This window comes from Nannospalax galili, unplaced genomic scaffold (assembly GCF_000622305.1).
Source record: "Nannospalax galili isolate Female #2095 unplaced genomic scaffold, S.galili_v1.0 scaffold627, whole genome shotgun sequence".
In the NCBI taxonomy this organism is placed as follows: domain Eukaryota; kingdom Metazoa; phylum Chordata; class Mammalia; order Rodentia; family Spalacidae; genus Nannospalax; species Nannospalax galili.
This window is the reverse complement of record NW_008355786.1, coordinates 1,520,281-1,540,191: the sequence shown is the minus strand read 5'-3', so window position 1 is coordinate 1,540,191 and position 19,911 is coordinate 1,520,281. Positions and strand designations below refer to the sequence as shown.

Genomic DNA, 19,911 nt, shown 5'->3' with positions numbered 1-19,911 from the left:
TATATATCAAGTTTTAAATTATTGTTTTCTAAAATGTTAATTAGGAAATCAATAAAAGATCAAGTGAAGACAATATAAAGTTGAATTATACAAACACAAGCAGTAAAGAATTGTACACTTAATTGAGTACCCATTTGAAGCTAACAAAAATTGCAAAAATGAAACTCAAGATTGAGAGCGTCATGGGTGCAGACTGAATTTGCTCCAATCTTATTAAAGAAGGATATCCATTTATTGGAGCAAATCTCATAATTTATACTACTTTTAATAATTCCACAGCTTTTCTTTAGCCTTGAAATTTCCTGTAGAAAACACAAATGCTAAATTTTAGGAAAGTACATTATTCTAAGAAGTTTTTCTTCCCCTGAACCCATGAAGTGAGTTCCTATCTGGCCTTAACAAAATAATGTCACATTTAGGGGCAAAGATGCAGCCTAATAGTCCTGCACTGGATGCCAAGATGGAGAAGATCTCCACAAATACCATAGCCTTCCCGTTGGTGCTGTGGTAGACAGGGAGGAAGGTGACCCAGACACTGTAGAACATCAGTATGCTGAATGTCAAGCACTTGACTTCACTGAATGTGTCAGACAAATTCCTGGCCAGAAAAACCACAGAGAAGATCCCTATAGCAAGGGATCCCAGGTACCCAAGCACACAGTAGAAGGCTGTGACAGAACCCTTGTTGCACATGATGATTTGGTCATGCACAGATTGTACATCCATGTCAATAAAGGGAGGAGAAGTTCCCAGCCATATTCCAAAGATGATTACTTGAATCAGAACACAAATTGTAATAATGAAGTTAGGTGCCCGGGATACCAGAAACCACCTCATCTTTCTCCCTCATTCAGTGACCTTAAAAGCCAGAAGGACAGTAATTGTTTTGGCCAAGATGGTGGAAACAGCCATAGTGAATGCAATTCCAAACATAATCTGTTGGAAGATACAGGTTACCAGGTGGGGTTGGCCAATGAAGAGCAAGGAACAGAGAAAACAGAATTTGAGGGATATGAGCAAAATATAGGTGGGAACCTGGTTATTGGTCTTGACAATGGGTGTGTCTCTATGTTTCACAAAAATTCCACGAATAGTAACTGTGAGTGCAGAGAAGCACAGGGCTATGCAGGCCAGACACATCCCCACTGGGTCCTAATAATCCAGAAAGGTCACTGCTCTTTGGAGGCACTGGTTATGCTCTATATTGGCATACTGATGATCTGGACACTTCACACGCTGATCCATATCTGGGGAAAATGCAAAATATGCTAACATGTTCAGTAATTTTTTTCTCTTACAAAGAATTACACTGGGCTAGCTAAACCAATTTTTCCTTCTCATTGTAGATAGTAAAAAAAAAATGCTGCATGAAAAATGATTGCCAGCTAATCCTGCCTGTATTTTTATGATTAATTAGTATTTTCTTCTTTTTACTTTTTTTGCATATTCATGAGATCATTTTCATAGGAAAGCACAAGTATTAACTGTCTAAGTAAATTCAGGATAATTATATGCTTGACATTAGTTAGTTCAAAAATGAATGCATTTATTACTCAAAGTTCAACAGCCATGGGTGTTCAAAATCAATTTATTATGAAGACTTTCTATACATCAGGGATAGTGACTTTTTGCTGTTTCCAACAGAGAAGTAGGGACAAACAACTCTACTAAACCTTGTTCATGAAAGTACTAATCCTAAGAATAAATGTGAAGAACTCTAGGTCTAATAACCACCAAAAATCCATTTATCTTAATACCAACAGCTGAGAGTTATCTTTCAATTTATAAATTCTTAAAAAAATATTACCCTTTATTTCTTCTGCGTGTTTATGTGTATGGTTGATCGCATGCTAAAGTATACGTGTTGTGGTCAGAGGACAAATTGCAGGAGATGGTTCTCTCTCCATCATTTGGATCTTTGGGATCGAACTCAGTTCATCAAGTTTGGCAGCAAGTGCCCTTATCCATTATCCCAATTTATGAATTTCTTGAGAATGCACACCACCTATCAATCTCTCTAAATTTTACCTCAATGACCTATAGCCTACATGAATTCATTCAAGGAGTAAGTATAGTGAAAAATCCTTATGAGAAAGAGAATTTTCCAGCTCCAAGGAAATGGAATGACCAACAATACTCTGTCTCATGAGGAGTAGGCCCTCCCAACCTGCAGCCCAAGTTCCCTCTGGGTCTCCTGAGAGATCAGACAAACCATATAACATATCTTTGTGTGAGTTTATTATGGTTTATGCCTTTGGGTAGGGAAGGGGTAAGTTGTGGAACTTAAACAGAGACAAGCACTCTTGCACCACAGCTCAGAGTCCACCACCAGATGCTCCCACAGCCTGCCCATAGTCTCCATTAACATTTTCCCATATATCTTGGGACTGTAGTCTCATCCAAGGTCAATAAATGTCCCCTCTCATGTCCATGTGGGTGAGGCGCTGTGGCCGTCTCTCTCTCCACACCTGCTGTCACATGCATTTCTCCCAGCTTGCAGCTTCAGTTCCAAGATGGCTCCAAGCCACCCCTCAGTAGTCCATGCCCACAGCAGGCCCCACTCCTTGGAGGAACTAACAAATTGGGAGACACTCCACCCTTTTCCTCTGCTCTTACAATCTTCCCGACCATCTTCTGCTAAGGTCCCAGAGCCTTGGAGGGGGTGACAGATGTAGGGAGATCTCTCTTGTATCATGGTGAGATAATGGCTTCTTGGGCCTCCCATTAGTTGTCTTTAGGCCGTGTCCACTGATCTATCTCAGTGGTGTTTCTTCTACTATAAAGACAAATGGAGGGAAGTAGACATTTAAACAAACATGAATGTAAATACAGATGCGTAGACGATATCCCAATAGGTGTGCTATATTCATTAAACAGTATACTCATGATGGCTTCTCCACTTGGGCCTGAAGCCTTTCTTGACACAAGGCATTGGCCTGGTCTGCAGCACCAGATGTGCGTTCCACCCCTAGGAGTGGGCCTTATCGAATTAGAAATTTGTTAGTTGTACGTATGTTGGTTGAGCCATTATTGCACTTGCAGGTATTTCCTGGCATATACATAGTGTGCAACACACGGGCTCCATTGTTGAGTAGAATTATAGGGGATCCTTTCTTCCCCAACCATCTATATATAGCCTTCTGTCAATATGAACATCATCCATCCAGTGGCACGGAGTTTTTTGGCTTAGTCTCAGTTCCATCTCTTCTTTTACCATGCTCACAACATGCAGTGTCTTCAGCAACATGGCCTTACCAATCTTTTTAGTGTACAACCCATGTTAATGGCAATAGCCTTGGTGAATTGAAGGACCTCTAGGATCTCTCTCTGACCAACAGCTCATAGGAAGGGAAACCCACTCCAGGTACTGTAAATTTTCTTAACAGTTGTATAGTTTGGGACTATCTGTCCTCATCTTACCCAACCTACATAAAATTCCCAGGAATCTTACAGCTACAGCTGGCCTTTACTTCTTTGGGTATCCTTCAAATGGGGTTCACAACTGTAAAACACTCAAATGAACATTAACATTATATATTAAATCAGTCATCAAAAAGGTCTCACACAGCATGGAAAGATTTTGTCCATTTGTATTAACTGTTTTCTCCATAGATCCTTGTTTGGTACCATAACATGGGTGCGAGTCATTAATTTGGTTAGCTCTTTACTATTTTTAGTTATCCCTTTGGATTCTTTTATTCTTGACACACTTACAGGTGTTGGCTCCAGTTGCCTGATCTTGCACTGGGCTAAGGAGGCAGGGGGCTTCTCCTGTCCCCGCTGCACTTGTTGGTTCCCTGAGTCAAACAGGCTCTGAGTCTTCCTCCTGACTGTAACCACATCTGTCCTCTTCCCATTGACCACATCAGGTTGCTGGGGGAGAATTTGGGGGTAAAACCTGCTTCCACCCCTAGTATAGCTTTTATCTGAAGAGAAATTCATCTTATTTAATCCTTGGGGATTCTTAATCACCCCTTGTTCATTTGCTATCTTTTGAATGCCCTTTGTAAACTGCTCTCCTTTTAAAACCTTCCAGAAATGCCTTAGTACTGAATTTGGTTTTCTATCAATTCTTCCTCTGGGGATTTGTGCTTGATATAAGTCTTGCAACATTTGTCTTCAGGTAACCCAAGTGGACTGTTTTTTGGCCTGGTCTTTTTTATATCTCTTATAGGGTGTCCTGTTAATTTACAGACACATTTTACATGCTGGTCAAAATCATTTAGATTTGCCAAAGCCTTTCTCACTTTACAAAGATCATGTGCCACCAAAGGACTTAATAAAACCATGAAAGCCCTATGCCATTCTTGAGGTTCCAATTGAATTAGGCTTTCTTTCATATCTCTGGTGAACTCAGTCTTATCTGGCCCAGTGAACTGGACATTATATATTGCTTTTCTCATTCCTAGTTCTCTCAGGAATACCTGCCCCTCCTTTATAGTCCTCCAGCCCCTGCTAATCATGTTAGTCTCCCTTGGTGACAACCATGTATCTTTAATGCCTTCAACCTGCCACCCCATTAAGCATGGCTCATGCCTGAATTGGCCTGGGTTTAACAGTCTATATCACAAGGATGGATGGGTGGTTATATAACTCAGCTGTGAAGCTCCTGAAGGACTTATACTGACGTCATTTGCTCCCATGTCCCATACTTTCACAAGCCACATGGCCAGGGGCTCTCTGCTTGCTTGCTTGTAAGTTTTTCCTAGTTTCAACAGTTCTAGCATGGAATATTTCCTAGCCACAGTGCAATTACCTTTTTTGTCCTTTTTACTATTTCTGTCTTTTTCTCTGAGTCCTTGGACTTTACACAAGCCAAAGTGTCCCACCTTTTTCCTCTCTTCAGCTCTGCAACTGGTTCTGCCAGTTAAGCCTTTTCAGCTTTCCCCACCTGGGGCACATCTTTTATCATGAAAAGTGGCCACTCTTTCTCTCTCTCTCTCTCTCTCTCTGGGCACTCCATTTGGGTCCACAGCAGGTAAAAGATTTTCTAGTCTTTAGGTAACCTTTAACAAATCTTCACATACCCACAACATATCCTCACATTTACAACATAATTATGAACCATTATATAACCCGTATGACTATCCCTAACCCCATTAAGCATATGGGTTTTGATTGGTTTCTCTCCTGGATTTGGTACTCAGAGCCCAGCTGACCCACCACAGGGGCAGCAGGAACAGCACTGCTTTCTGAGACCCACATCCCCAAGGCTGTGGTTCCTTTATCTGGCCAGACTATGCCAGTTTTGTCATGCAAGTTCCCTCTGGGTCTCCTGCACAATCAGACAAACCATATAACGTATCTTTATGTGAGTTTATTATGGTTTATGCCCTTAGGTAGGGAGCGGGTAAATTGGAGAACTTACACAGGGACAAGCAGGCTTCCACTGCTGCTCAGAGCCCACCACCAGATGCTCCCACGTCCCCACCCATAGTCTCCATTAACTTTCACCCACCCATCTTGGGCCCTCTTGTCCCAGGTCGATAAATGCCCTCTCTCATGTCCATGCAGGTGAGGCGCTGGGGCCATTTCTCTCTCCACACCTACCATTTCTCTGGGCTTACAGCTTCAGTTCCAATATGGCTCCCAGCCACCCCTCAGTAGTCCAGGCCCTGCCCCTTGGAGGAACTAGCTAATTGGGAGACATACCCCTTAAGTTTTAATTTCCACTACAGAGCACACTGGAATTTTTATTGCTGTTGCATTGAAACTTAATGCAATTTAGAAACCCTTGACACCAATTTTATATTTTGTAAAATATTTTATTTATAATTTTTATTTCATGTGTTATTGTATTGCCTGAATGTAAACATGCCCGTGTCATGCAATGCCCACGGAGGTCAGAAAAGGACATAAGATTCTCCTGGAACTGGAATTACAGATGGTTGTTAGCCACCATGTGTTGCTGGGAATGGAATCCATGTCCTCTGCAAGAGTAGTCAGTGTTCTTAACTGCTGAGCTATCTCTCCAGTCATGGTTTTGCATTTTGAGGGAGGTGTAGCTGCATGTACTTGTTTAGGCCTTCACTATATTTACAAATAATGATGTATAAATTTCTTTATTACAATTTTTCTGTGAATTTCCTAATTTTAATATTGTAAATCATGTAATTTAAATTTATTTTCCAAATGAAATATCACTAGTATCTAGAAGTGAAGTTCGGTTCTGTTCACCTTGCACTTAGCAACCACTAGTTTGTTAATTTACTTGGATTACCTTTGTTTCCCTAATTTATTGTTATTTTTATTTTACATAGATGTTATATATCAAAGTCTATGCTATTGTGTAACTATTGCTGCAATAAGATATTTTGTTTTTGTTGTTTTAGGTATCAAAACCTGGATTTCATATGTGCTAGGCAAGCAGTGTACCACTAAGCTGTATACCCAACCACAATATTCCTTTTTAACTCTTCCCTTTTAACTCCTTTTTAACAACATTGAGTGTATATGTCCCAAACTGTTTGATACTAGTCTTCTGGTGTTTCTTAAAATTTTAATTAGTATAAAAAGAAATAATGTTTTTGTGGCATTTTCATAAATATATTGTTTCTGCTGATTTTCCTCCCTTACTCTTCCACTCTGCCCACTGTCCTACTACTGCTGCATCCCCACATCATCCCAGTAGTCTTTCTGAACTCATGCCACATGTATTCTACCACCCTCTATTCCCCTCCCATCATTTCAGGCCACTTTTTCCCTCTCCTGTTCTTCTGACCATTTTTATGTCATCTCACAACCTACATTCATACTTTTCCTGTTCAAATTGTGTTGAAACTTTTTTGAAGATTTTGTCAATATATACTTTTATGGAAATGTTAAAAGTGATAGTTTCTCACATTTAAGTGTTCAAAAATTCTACCAAGAAAATTCTTTTATCTTTCAATTGGAATATGTGATAACACAACTTTCAATAAGATCATGACAACTTCCAAGATGTGTAGAAAGAATCACTTATTTCACCTTATTGGTCTCTGTTCTTGTGTTTATTGCAGCCATGAATTATTACCTTGAATTCATGACTTTACATTGTTTCTTCCTTATTCAGTATCTGTGAGCTAGGAGAAACAGGAAACGTCACCTACCTATTAGGGCATGCAGTATCAGAATATGTTGCACATTACAGGCATACACAGTTTAAAAATCTGTCTGAACACTGGTTCTGTATAAATAGCAATGATAAGCACTGGGAAATAAGGAAAGGCCAGACTCACTTCTTCAACCCAAGTTAAATGCAGTTTCAAAGAAGATAAAGAATAGATTCATATAATACAATGTGTTAAATTCTTTATGAAGACAAAATTTGGTTTACTTTCAGGTGATCAAATATGACTTCTGGAGGCAGCACTAATGAACAGTTTAGTCAAAAAAAATGTAATTCCAGCAAGGCATAGTGGCACACACCTTTAGTCCTAGCACTCGGTAAGCAGAGGCAAACTGATCTCTGTGACATCAAGGCCAGCCTGGTCTACATAGAAAATCCCAGGTCAGATGGAGCTACAGGGAGACTGTCTCAAAAAAAACCCCAAAAAAATGCAATTTCAAAGCCCAAGGATTATGTTACTTCAAGGGAAAATGTTATTTATTATAAAAATTAAATTACATAAGATACGAAGGCTTTTGTGTCTGCATTTGCCTTCTCTATCTTTTCTAGCTCCTTGTAAAAATAAGGAATATAAGTGAATTAGAGAATTTATTCGTAAAACACACACTTACCTGTCGCATTGGAAATCTTATTCTCTGGACAGGAATTGCAATCAAAACAACAGGCAGCCTTCCCCTTCTGAGGGGATTTTCTGAATCCATGACTACAACTTGTATAGCATACAGAATGGAGTTTCTGAGGAAAGTTATACATGTATTAGTAAAATATGGAATTTTTGCCAATTTCCCTAACTATATTGTTTTAAATTTTGAGAGCATTATAAATTTAGTTTATATAAAATCAGAACAAATTAATTTATAAGATGAAACATGCATTTAGAAGCTTGTGGGTGGATAAATGTGTTCTGTTCCTGTCAATTAGAAAGTCATTAAAAATTTTGGAAGCTGGACAGTGAGTTGCTAAAAGTTCAAGTTTGGTTGTATAGTAAAAACTGAGTATATTTTAACCCCACCAAATGTTTTGGTTATTTTTTGAAATATCAATAATTAAGACTAGGTTTAACCTACCTGTCTAATTCCTATGGGCCACTCAATCAATTCATCTGAGAGAGACAATTGTTGATCATTTGGAAGATACGTGGAAAATGTTCCTACTTTTACCTTAAGCCCAAGACCTTCTGAAAAATTTCCAAAAATTAAGGATGTCATATTCATCATCTAGTTTTTCTTTTTGATTCATGTTCACTGGCTTCCCAGCAGGATTGTTAAACTGGATGCTTTTCAGGAAAGGATATATCTAAAAAAAAAGATGTACCATTTTTAATGAGGTATGTTAACAGTGAAAAGTCAGAAAAACTGAACTATAGAATTCATTTTGTTTATTCTCTTGCTCAAATTCAGCTTTATTTCAGAGATAAATTTCAAGTGATACAACAAATGAAAGCAATAGAGAATAAAGAATATAATAAGGTTTCTAAAGTGTTACAATCTCCAGAGAAATAGTGAATATATGAACACATCCTTGGGCATGGTACTCTATAGTTCTCAAACCAGTTTTCTCCCTGATTGTTCCCAGAGCATCATTCAAACAAGTATGATCATCAATGATTAAAGAAGACAAAAAACTAAATGACATAATTTGTGTAAATGTTTCATTATAGTACTGAACACCTTTTAGTTTTTAAGAACAAGTTCTACTTTTGTTGAAGACTGGATTATTTCAGTAAAAATAATATTAGCTGTACATGCTGTAGAAGTTTTCTATAATACAAAGAACCGAGTGTGATGCATAAATCCTTTTTTACACAAAATGTGTATCTCTTTTCCACATTCTTCTGCTCAGGCCTAGGGCATCTTCTAGGTAGTACAAAGGATACAGTAATTCTTATGGAGAGAAAGAGGTTCTAATTCTTCTATTGGAGCATGTGAAGAAACCATTCATGAAGGTCACCCTGACAGAAATAACTACTATCCAAGTAGAAGTAACATTAATTGCCAGGGGGGAAATATCAGACCTTTGCTATATCTCATAGGTTGCACAGCTACCTGTTGAAGAAGCATGTTATGAATTGTGAGCCACTGAGTACACAGCATTATACATATTGTAACTTCCTTCACTCATGGCCATATCAAAACCTGTCCAAGATAACCACTCCAAAGAGCCTTTTGAGGAACAGTTCCTCGGTGATTTACAGGTAGATGTTGAAACTGAGCAATTAAAATACATCCACCACAACTTGTCAAGGTAAGTGTCTTTTGAATATTTGAAAGGGTTTGTTGCCTGGACAAATTTTTTAAAAACAGGAATCTCCTCCTGCTGATGTTTGAAAATAATAGTCCCATTGAAAGAATAAAGGATGAGATTTTCCTTATTTGTGGTAACAACCCATTGTGAAGTGGAGACCCAGGCTCTTTGTGTGACCCTATGGCCTGATATTTTTGATGCCAAGCCAAGAGAAGAGTCACTATCTCCAAAAATGATTAAAACATTTGCTGATGATAACATGATCTGATCAGAGTATATCTGAGCACTTTTCAAGTATAATACCAGAGAGACAGGAATCATGTTCACAAAGGCTATACAGATGCTATTCTTTTCAATCTCTCTTCTCAAGTCTGAGAGAAATTGAATACCTTGCTCGTCTTCTAAAATGAGCACTCCCACCCATTGCCACTTGCAATAAACCATCAAGGAAACCATGCCAAAGGCAAGTGTTGTGTCCTTGGGGGTAATCAGATAGAGAGAAGGAATCTAGCCATGGTTACTCAACATAGGATCCAAAACTCCAAAGGTAAGCTAAATGGAAAAGAAAATAGAAAGCAATATAAAGAAGTTGGACTAATAAGATTCCCTCTGTTATTTTTAAACCTAGCTAGATATTATATGTCTCTCTTCTCTCTCCCTCTCTAACACTTCCACCATGGTTTCCCCATTTAAAGTGTCCCCATTTTCCCCATTTCTCCCTTGATAATACAAGTCTCCTATGTTCCCACCTCTCTTGAGCTACTTCTTTCCCTTTATCTCTAAGGTTCCTTGTATAACCTTCCCTTCCCCCTCCCACTTAAATAATCACATTTATATCCATTTCTCCATTAAGTACACCTGTTTCCTGGTGTTCTTCTTTCTCAGGATCTTTCTTTCCCTTAGCCTCCATGCTTCCTTTTCATTATCGTGGTTCATGTAGTTATGTCTGGATACATAGTCACTTATAAGTATTTGGTGCCAGGATCCACATATGAGGGAGAACATATATTGTTTGTTTTTCTGAGTCTGTGTTAATTAACATAACAGTTCCTACTTGCATCTATTTACCTGCAAATTTCATGATTTCATCTTCTTTTATTGCTGAGTAGAACTCCATTGTATAAATGAACCACATTTTCATTATCTACTCATCAGTTGAGGGACACTTAGGTTGCTTCCATCTCTTACCTATTGTGAAAAGAGCAGCAACAAACATGGATGTGCAAGTGTCTCTGAAATAGTATGAGTCCTTTAGGTATATGCCAAGGAAGGGTATAACAGTCAAATGGTAGGTTCATCTGTAGTTTTTTAAGAGTTCTCCACACTGCTTTCCATAGGGGTTGCATGAGTTTTCAATCCCACCAGAAAAGAATGAGCATTCCTCCTTTCCCCACATCCTCTCCAGCATTTGATATCATTTGTTTTCTTCATCTTAGCCAATCTGACTAGGTAAGTTGAAATTTTAAGGTGGTTTTAATTTTCATTTCCATAATTACTAATGATGTTGAATGCCTTCTAAGATGCTTCTTAGCCATCTTTATTTCTTCTTTTGAGAACTTTCTGTTAAGGTCCTTAGCCCATCTCTTAACTAGGTTACTTTCTTTCTTGATTCTTTGTTTTATTTTTTGAGTTCTTTATATATTCTGGATGCTAACCTTTGTCAGATATGTCAATGGTCTATTGTGCTTTCTTTCTTTTTTCTTTGTTTTTTTTTTTGTGTTCTTTATATATATTGTAGTCTCGCCTTTTTCTGATATATCAATAGTGAAGAGTCTCTCTCTCTCTCTCTCTCTCTCTCTCTCTCTCTCTCTCTCTCTCTCATCTCTTCACTTCATTGTTGACCTTAATTCCTGAGAAATTGATGACTGATTTAGAACATCCTTTCTACATCTGTATCTTGTAGGTTGACAATGTTTACTTCTAAAAGTTTCAGAGTTTCAGGTTTCACAATGAGGTCTTTGATCCATTTGGAGTTTATTTTTGCACAAGGAGAAAGGTAAGGGTCTAGTTTCATTCTTCTACAGATGGAGAACCAGTTTTGCCAGCACCATTTGCTGGTGATGCTGTCTTTCATCCAGTGATTGTTCTTGGCCCCTTTGTCAAATATCAGGTAACTGAAATTGTATGTACTCATGTTTGGGTCTTCAATTATCTATTTTGTGCCAGTAACGTACTGTTCTTATGACTATAGCTCTGTAATACTGTTTGAAATCTGGTATAGCAATCCCCCCAGCACTTCTCTTTATGCTCAGGGTTTCTTTCGTTATCTAGAGGTTTTTGTGCTTCAATATAAATTTTAGGATTTTTTTATAATTCTAAGAGGAATTCCATGGGGATTTTGTTTGGCATTGTATTGAATCTACAAATGGCTGTTGGTAGGATGGTATTTTCACAATAATACTTCCAATCCATAAGCATGGGAAGTCCTTCCATTTTCTGAAGTCTTCCTCAATATCTTTCTTTAAAGATTGAGCGTTTCCATTGTAGAGATCTTTAATGTATTTGGTCAGGTTTATTCCAAGACATTTTCTGAGGCTATTGTGAATGGGAGGGTTTTCATTTACTCTTCCTCTAATTGCTTGTTATTGGTATTTAGAAAGGCTACTGGTTTTGTAGATTAATTTTATAACCTGCAACTTGACTGACAGTGTTAATCATTTCTAGGAGCTTTCTAGTGGAATTTTTGACATTTCTTAGGTGTAATATTGTCTGCAAAAAGCAATAGTTTGACCTCTTCTTTGCCAATTAGTACTCCTTTAATTTCCTTCTCTTGTCTATTGCTCTAGCAAGAGTTTCAAACACTATATTAAAAAAGGAGTAGAGAGTAGATAGCCTTGTCTTGTTCCTGATTTTAATCGGAATGCTTCCAGTTTTTCTCCATTTAGAAGGGTGTTGGCTCTGGGTTTGTTGTGCATAGCTTTAATTATGTTGAGGTATATTCCCTCCAGTTCATGATCCCCTCTTCCAAAATGGTTCCTAAGCTATGGGTCAGTGATGTTTAATCTAGGACTCCTTTCCAAGGACAGACACCTCTTATAATCTACACTTTGACCAGCTGTGGACTTCTATGTACATCATCCTCTATTACATAAGTAAACTTCACTGATGAGTCAATCTACCTCTTCTTTCACTATGTTCCATGAGTTTTAGATCCAGATTTTCCATTGTAGCTGCATCACTTGGGAATGGGCATCTCAGGGACACATTCTCTCTGTGTGACCAGTTGTAGATTTTTCTACTAGTCTCTGCCTGTTGCAAGAAGCTTTTTTTGAAGAGTGGTGACTGATATGCTTACTATACTAAATTAAGTAACAGACTCAGAAGGACAAGCAATGTATTTCCTCTCATTTGTGAATTTTAGAACCAAATCTTATATGTGAGCATATAAGCTCATTTAACCACAGGAGACAGGAAAATGGAAAGGAACAAATGAGGTAATGGGAAAGAGTCCAAGAGAGGGAGACAGTAGGAGACAAATAATACCATAGAGGAAATGGGGGTATTTAATGGGGAAAGGAGAAGGGAAGTATATCCTGGGAATCATTGGGATAAAGGTGAAGAAGGTGATTAAGAGGACGGATTTAATATCAGACAGCTCTTTCAAGGGAAAAAATGGGAAACATGGGGGTACTTTGACTGAGGAGGAAGGGTTTCTCAGGGAGAATAAATGATTAGGTGATTTAAAAAACATAGGGAAATATATTAGTTCCAAAGCCTACTGAAAACACACATACAATACCTGAACATGAGTGCATGTGTAAACTGAAGGTTCTATAACAAGAAGCACAGTGCAAGACAGGAGAAACCTCCCTACCGCCCTTCGAGTTGTTTTTTGGTCAGTCCAAGAGACTCTCAAAATGACACAGGCTATTACCATAGTCTTGATTATCTCTCAGAACTTGAAGGTAAGGCTCTATTGCTTAAGAAGGGACATATTTTGGACACAGGACTTTGAGAAATGGAGCTCAAACTGACCTGGAAGCCCCCTACCTGCATACTACTTCTTACTATGCAGGCTACTAAGGGAGAAAATCAATCAATGGTCCAACCAAGCGATCAAGCCTAATAATCACAACAGTGACTGGCACATCAAAATATTGGTTCAGTAGTGGCAATTTTATCTTGTGGGTAATCAATAGCTGTATAATTAATTGAACTTAAAGTCTCCTCAATGGGAGAGAACTCACGGGTGGCACTGTATGCATAGTCAACTACACATAGTTGGAGAGGTGATAGGTCATAGAGAAAACCCTACACTTGTCATATCCATAGACAAATGTAATTTCTTATTATATGCTAAATATAGATGCTTATATTTACAAACACTTCTTTCTTTAGGAAGTTACCTGATTACATTGAAAAACTTTGTAGTGATTGTAGAATATGGAATGGAGGGGAATGGAAAACTCACATTATAAAAAACCTGACAAATTTCACATTATTGTTGAAGACTGGTAGGAAAATTTTGTCATAAAATAATATCCAAAATTTATAGTAGACATTTAGAATTGTGAATTTGTATTCTAAGATGGTTACATTTTTATTTTAATAGGAGGTCCAGCATCAAGGCCTGGATGTCCAGGACCACGTGTGGAGTGAGGACCACAGCTGAACCTCAGGGGAGGTGGGAGGTCTGATCCAGAAAATCAATCCTCCCAAGACCAGAATCTGCCAAAAACAGACATGCTTTCTCCTCAGCATTAGTAGCGAAATCTCTGCCATACACAAGATGGGATCTTAAGGGAGAGGATTGTGAAGGATGTAGTCACTCAAAGAAGCTGATGCTGTCCAATATCAGAAAGTCCTCCATTCTCCACTTTGCTCCACCATCAGGGTATCACCAGAAGAATTTGCAACCATGATTGCCAGTAGGGATCCAAAGCTCCAGGGCCATGTGAGAGAATAACAACTCCAGCTCACAAGAGGGAATCGCAACTCCAGGTTCATGAGAGGGGATCAAAACCCTAGCCAATAGGCAGGACCACAGCTCAGTCTCATATAAAAGGTCTATAGCTACAGTTCACAGGACAGAACCACCATTCTAGCTCTCAGGGCAGAACCACAGCTCCAGCTCCCAGGGAGCTAGATCACAGCTCCAGCTCACAAAAGGGGATCATAGCTCCAGATCACTGAAGAGGACCACAGCTCCTCTAACAGGTTAACAGAGGGGACCCAACTCCAGCACACAAGAGGAGACCATAGCTCCCTCATATGAGGGTACCACAGCTCTAGTGCATAGGAGGGAACCATAGCTCCAGGTTTAGAGGAGAAGACCACAGCTTGAGGCTCATAGGAAGAGGACTCAGCTCCATTTCACAGGAAGAGATCAACCAGCTTACAGAGACCACAACTCTGCCTGAAGGGAGGAAGCCACTTCTCCAGCTCACAGAAGGGGACAACAGCTCCTGTTCACAAGAAGAGACTACAGCTTCACATTCATGGGAGGGGACCACAACTCTAGCTCACAGGAAGAGACCTCAGTTCCAAGTATATAGGAGGGGATCACAACACTAGGTCACAGTCTGGGACCACAGAACTAGGTCACAATTGGGGGAATCACAACACCAGCTTGCTGGAGGGGACCACAGTCAAAGGCTTGCAGGGGAAACAACAGCTCCAGCTCACGGGAGGAGGCCACTCCTCAGGCTCTCAGGAGGGGACCTCAGATACAAGTTCATGGGATCAGGCTACAGCTCCAGGTTAACAAGAGACAGCAGTCCAGATTCACAGGAGCGTACTGCAGCTCTGGTTCCTGGGAGACAAGCAGAGCTCCAGGCTCACATGAGACAATGACAGTTCCAGGCTTGTGGAAGACTGTGAGGCTGATAGGAAGGGACCACAGTTCCAGTATCATTAGAGAAAACCATAATTCAAGGTTCAGTTCTCAAGACAGCACAGGTCCAGGTTCACAGGAAAGGACCAAGCTTCAGGTTCACAAAAGGGAAACACAGTTCCAGATCACAGGAGGGGCTACTTTTTCAATTACCCTGGTTCCTAGTATCTTTCTCTCTGTTGCTCTGGCCATGCAACTATACTTTTGCTTAAGATAGAGTATTTGAGCTTCTTTGCAGTAAATGGAAGCAGCTGTTACTTGCTGGCTTGAATTTCTCACTTGAAGGACTTATTGAAGAAAACTAAACTATTGTTTTTGCTTAAGGAGACAGATGGAGCACATGTTTTGTTGTTATTGTTGGTTTGTTTGTTTTGTTTTAAAAATGATTAAGTTTCTGGTTGTAGATTTTGTTTCTTTGTCTTGTTTTGTTTTTGTTTGTGATTGTTTTTTAATTGCAACCTTCATATCTTCCTCCCAGGTTGGAGTCAGCCAGTGAGACAACATCTTACCCATAGTCTCATTTTGCCAAGAGCTTCTACTGCCACAACTCTGGTTCTTCAGCCATTTTCTTTCTTAATTCTCAGTCCCTTCTTTCTTGCATCCAGCTTGTTATCTAGATGATGATTATGGCCAGCCAACCATGGGTTTGCAGTTCAATGGCCACCCACAGGCCCATTCCCTAGCAAAAAAAAAAAAAAAAAAAAAAAAAAAGTGCACCAGTTCCCCTTTTGGGCCCCCTGGAGACCTGTGTACTCCACAATTTATTTTTATATCACTATATCTAACCTATTTTGTTTTTGTGTGCCTAGCCTATTACTATACCTTTGTATACTTTTGTATACTTTATACCAGTTAACTCTTTCAAGCAACACTTACTTGCATTTAGGAATTTCCTAGCTAAATTGACCATCTCTTTTTTAATATTTTATTTCTTATTTTTGAAAATGCACAGAATGGGAGAAAATCTTCACCAGCGACACATCAGCCAGAGGTTTAATTACCAGAATATATAACGAACTTATATGTATGAGAGTATTGCCTGCATGTATGTGAGTGCACCTGTGTCATGCAATGGTTGTGGAAGCCGGAGGAAGGTGTTGGATCTCCTGCAACTGGAGCAATGGACCACTATTAGCCACTATGTGGGTGCTGGGAACTGGACCCAAGTTCTCGGCAAGAGTAGCCACTGAGCGCTCTCTCTACCCCTAACAATTTCTTTTTAATGACAAGTTGTTCTGTTTACATTGTTTGTGAATGCAATTCTCTTACTGTCATCATCTGTATTTTATTATTTTTCTTTGGATGTTTGTATTACTTCACTTCCACTATGTTTGCACGACCACACTGCTGAATGAGGAAGAGTTGGACAAACTTGACACAATACATCTTAACATATATAACAGAATGCATGAACCACATTTGAGGGGCTACAGGGGTGCAGAGAGGGGAGGGGTCTAAATATAAATAAAATATAATAAGATATATTTCATGGAATGGACAAAAATTATATATTGAAAAAATACAAGAAAACTTTTAAAAAATGAGGAATTAGGTACATATATTGTGCTAAGATCATGTGTAAATGTTGATAATTTGGTTCAACTCATCCACCAATACCTGAAAATCTATTATCAAACTCCTTTTAAAAATTATTCAGTTGAATTTTTGCACATTAAAGTTTGAAAACCACTGGAGGATCAGGTAGAAAACGGGTTCTAAATATGTCTAAGATGTATTGTATGAAATGCCCCAAAATTTAAAAAAATACTAAAAACAAATGAAATAAAAATCCAAATAGATCTACCAAAGTAAATTTATGTTATTTTAATATTCAAAAATAAATCCCTTATATGTGAGTATATATATTCTGATGAAGCACCAAGAAAATAGAAAGGATGCAGGGTGGTAAAGGAAAAGAAAGAAACCCAAAGAGGGGAATAGTATGGAACAGATGTTATAGGGGGAGCTGGGAAAGTGGAGTGTTTAGCATGGAGGAGAAGAGGGAGGTATATGAGGGGACCACAGTGCAGAAGGGGGAAGGCCAAAGCAGCAATGAATGAATCTTTGGGTGCTATGAAACACAGAGGGAATGGCATGTCCTCAGAACTCCATGAGAAATGCACATAGTGTCTAAAATTTTGTGCATATCTATACCTGGGAGCTGCTTGGAAAGGAACACAGTGCCAAACCGAAGAGACCTTCCTTTGAGTGGTTGGTGAGAGTGGCTGAGGAGACTCAGAAAATAACATAGGCTATTGCCAAACCTTTTGGGTATCTCCCAGAACTAGTAGATAAGACCCTACTGCTGAAGAGAGGGCATACTTCAAATACAGGACTTGGAACAATGCAACAGAACTGAACTGGAAGCCTTCTACCTGAAGTTTAGCTCTCATAATACTATATGGCAATATTCAAACTGCTAAGGGAGAAAATCCATCAATGGTCAAACCCATCCCTAAAGCCCTAAAGTCTAATAACCGTAACAACTGGCACAGCAAACTACCTGTATTGGTGCAGTAGTGGCACTGTTATCTGGGATCAATCAACGCTATCTAATTAGACTTAAAGTCCTCTCAATAGGAGTGAACTCATGGGTGACACTGAAAACTCAGCCAAATACACATGGAAAGAGACGACATAGATCTTAGAGAAAACCCTATATCTTTCATATCTCTAGACAAATTAAATTTCTTACCTTATGCTCAATATGGAGCCTTATATTTACAGACAAACATGTTGCATACCACTCATCAAATTTTTCTTTTTGCAACAGATAGAGGCTATTGCAGAATTCCACAACTGGTCAGACACAAAGAATAAATGTCTGAGAGATGCTCAGTACCAGCTGACACATTTACAGTTCAACCTCTACACCTAAGGCTCATAGAACATAGAGGAACAAGGGGTAGAGAGAAACCTAATGCACCCCCCAACTCTCACCAGTAAAGCTTCCTTATAGAACAGAGTGTGATGCACACAGAAGTCACAACTGGTCACTTTTTAAAGAATAAGAGACTTCAGAGTATGTATTCTTGGGTAGGACTTCTGAACTTAACCTCACCCACCTGTGGCTCAAGGACCATTTTGGAAGAGGAGTGGAAACATTTATAAAAGCCAGGTCTGATTCATGAACATAGGGAAGCAGAAGCTTTCGGCCACTGGAAGCATGCACATGTGAACTTGTGGCAATGATGGCATAAATCCCAGGACCTGTGCCAACTCAAAGGGTGATAAGGTTTATAAACCTCATCTCATAACAGGGGACATTGCCTCTTCTAGACATCATAAGCTAAAATACTAAAACCTCACTGCTAGGAATGGATTCTGTCTCTAGAAGCTGTTGACCAGGAGGACCTACAGACTCTTTATTTTTAAAGTAAGTATAAATTCACATTCTCCTAGTTAATATAGGTTCAGTGTTGAGAAGTAAATTATGGTTGTATTAATCACTGAATATAATCATTTCATAATATAAACCTATATCAAAATTCTCATTATGTCTTATGTACATAAAATCTCATGCAATTGAAACCAAGATTTTTCAGGAACAGACAGTATCCAGTGCACAGATCCAGAGAGACCCACCTACTGGACAGTTGAACTCTGAGATGAGAGAACAAGAAGACATGCAAGTGGTCTTGCCTCACCTTCTACACAGAGAAATAAAGTCTCTGTCAAAGATCCAACTGCCTGAGGTATATGAGTGAACACTGCTTTCTTCCCTCCTAAGGAGATGTTCTTTGATCACATTCTTTAGGTGCATCTTTACCCATCCCTTCACACTGATAAACTTTTAATTCATTTTGGCTAGAGTCTCCTCTTATACCTTTCTCCTCTCAGTAACTGATTACTGACTGCAAAGCCTAATCCATAACTACATATTCACATTGAATCATCTAGAGTTTAGCCCAGAACTCCATTTTAATAATGGAGTTCAGAACTCCATTTTAATAATCTCTTTTCTTTTACTGGTGGTCACTCAGATAGTGTTTATTATAATATTTTTAGTTTCATTAATGTTTAATTTATTAGCATTCTTCAAGATATATTTTAGAGCTCCCAACACCCCAACTCAAGTCTTAAGTTGTACAACTTGACACTGAGCAACAATAAACGCAAGCAATCATCAGGACCAAAGTGAAACATAAAACACATTGATTTCAATATGCAAATGAATCTTGGAAAAATAACAAAGAGGAAAAAGAAGAGACAGCATGGGAAAACTATGAGAGCAAAAGTAGCAAGTTGAGAAATCTAGACATAGAAATATAACAAGGTCATATTATATATAAGAGAATACATTAAATTGGGCAGATGGAAATAAGGGGAGGTGCAGATAGGGAGGGGATTTAAATACCATCATAGTATATCATATGAAAATTTCAAGAATTAAATTTAAAAATCTTTTTTATAAACCAAAGTCGGAAGCTCCAGAGGAAGAATGCCTGAGCTTATCCTCTGTTTTCTGCTTACATGCCCAGTCACGTGCACCCACACTCGCCCATCCGCAAAAAAGAATTCATATCCTATATGTCTTAAAAGTGATTTTTGTTGATATGTGGGGTAATTACATATTATTCGCTATCATTGATTTCAGTGTTATTCTGAAACCTTTGATTTTAATTTTTCACATGATTTGTAAATAATGTCATCTTTAGGTCCTCCTTTCCTAAAATTATTCTTCATTATGTTACATTTCATTGGTTATCTTGAATAAAATAATATT

General features: G+C 38.7%; 1 pseudogene; it reads right to left on the bottom strand.

Annotated features, from left to right (window-relative positions):
* Window positions 1–345: 345 nt before the first annotated feature.
* Window positions 346–18,268, bottom strand: LOC103750361 (annotated as a pseudogene).
* Between the last annotated feature and the right edge of the window lie 1,643 nt (window positions 18,269–19,911).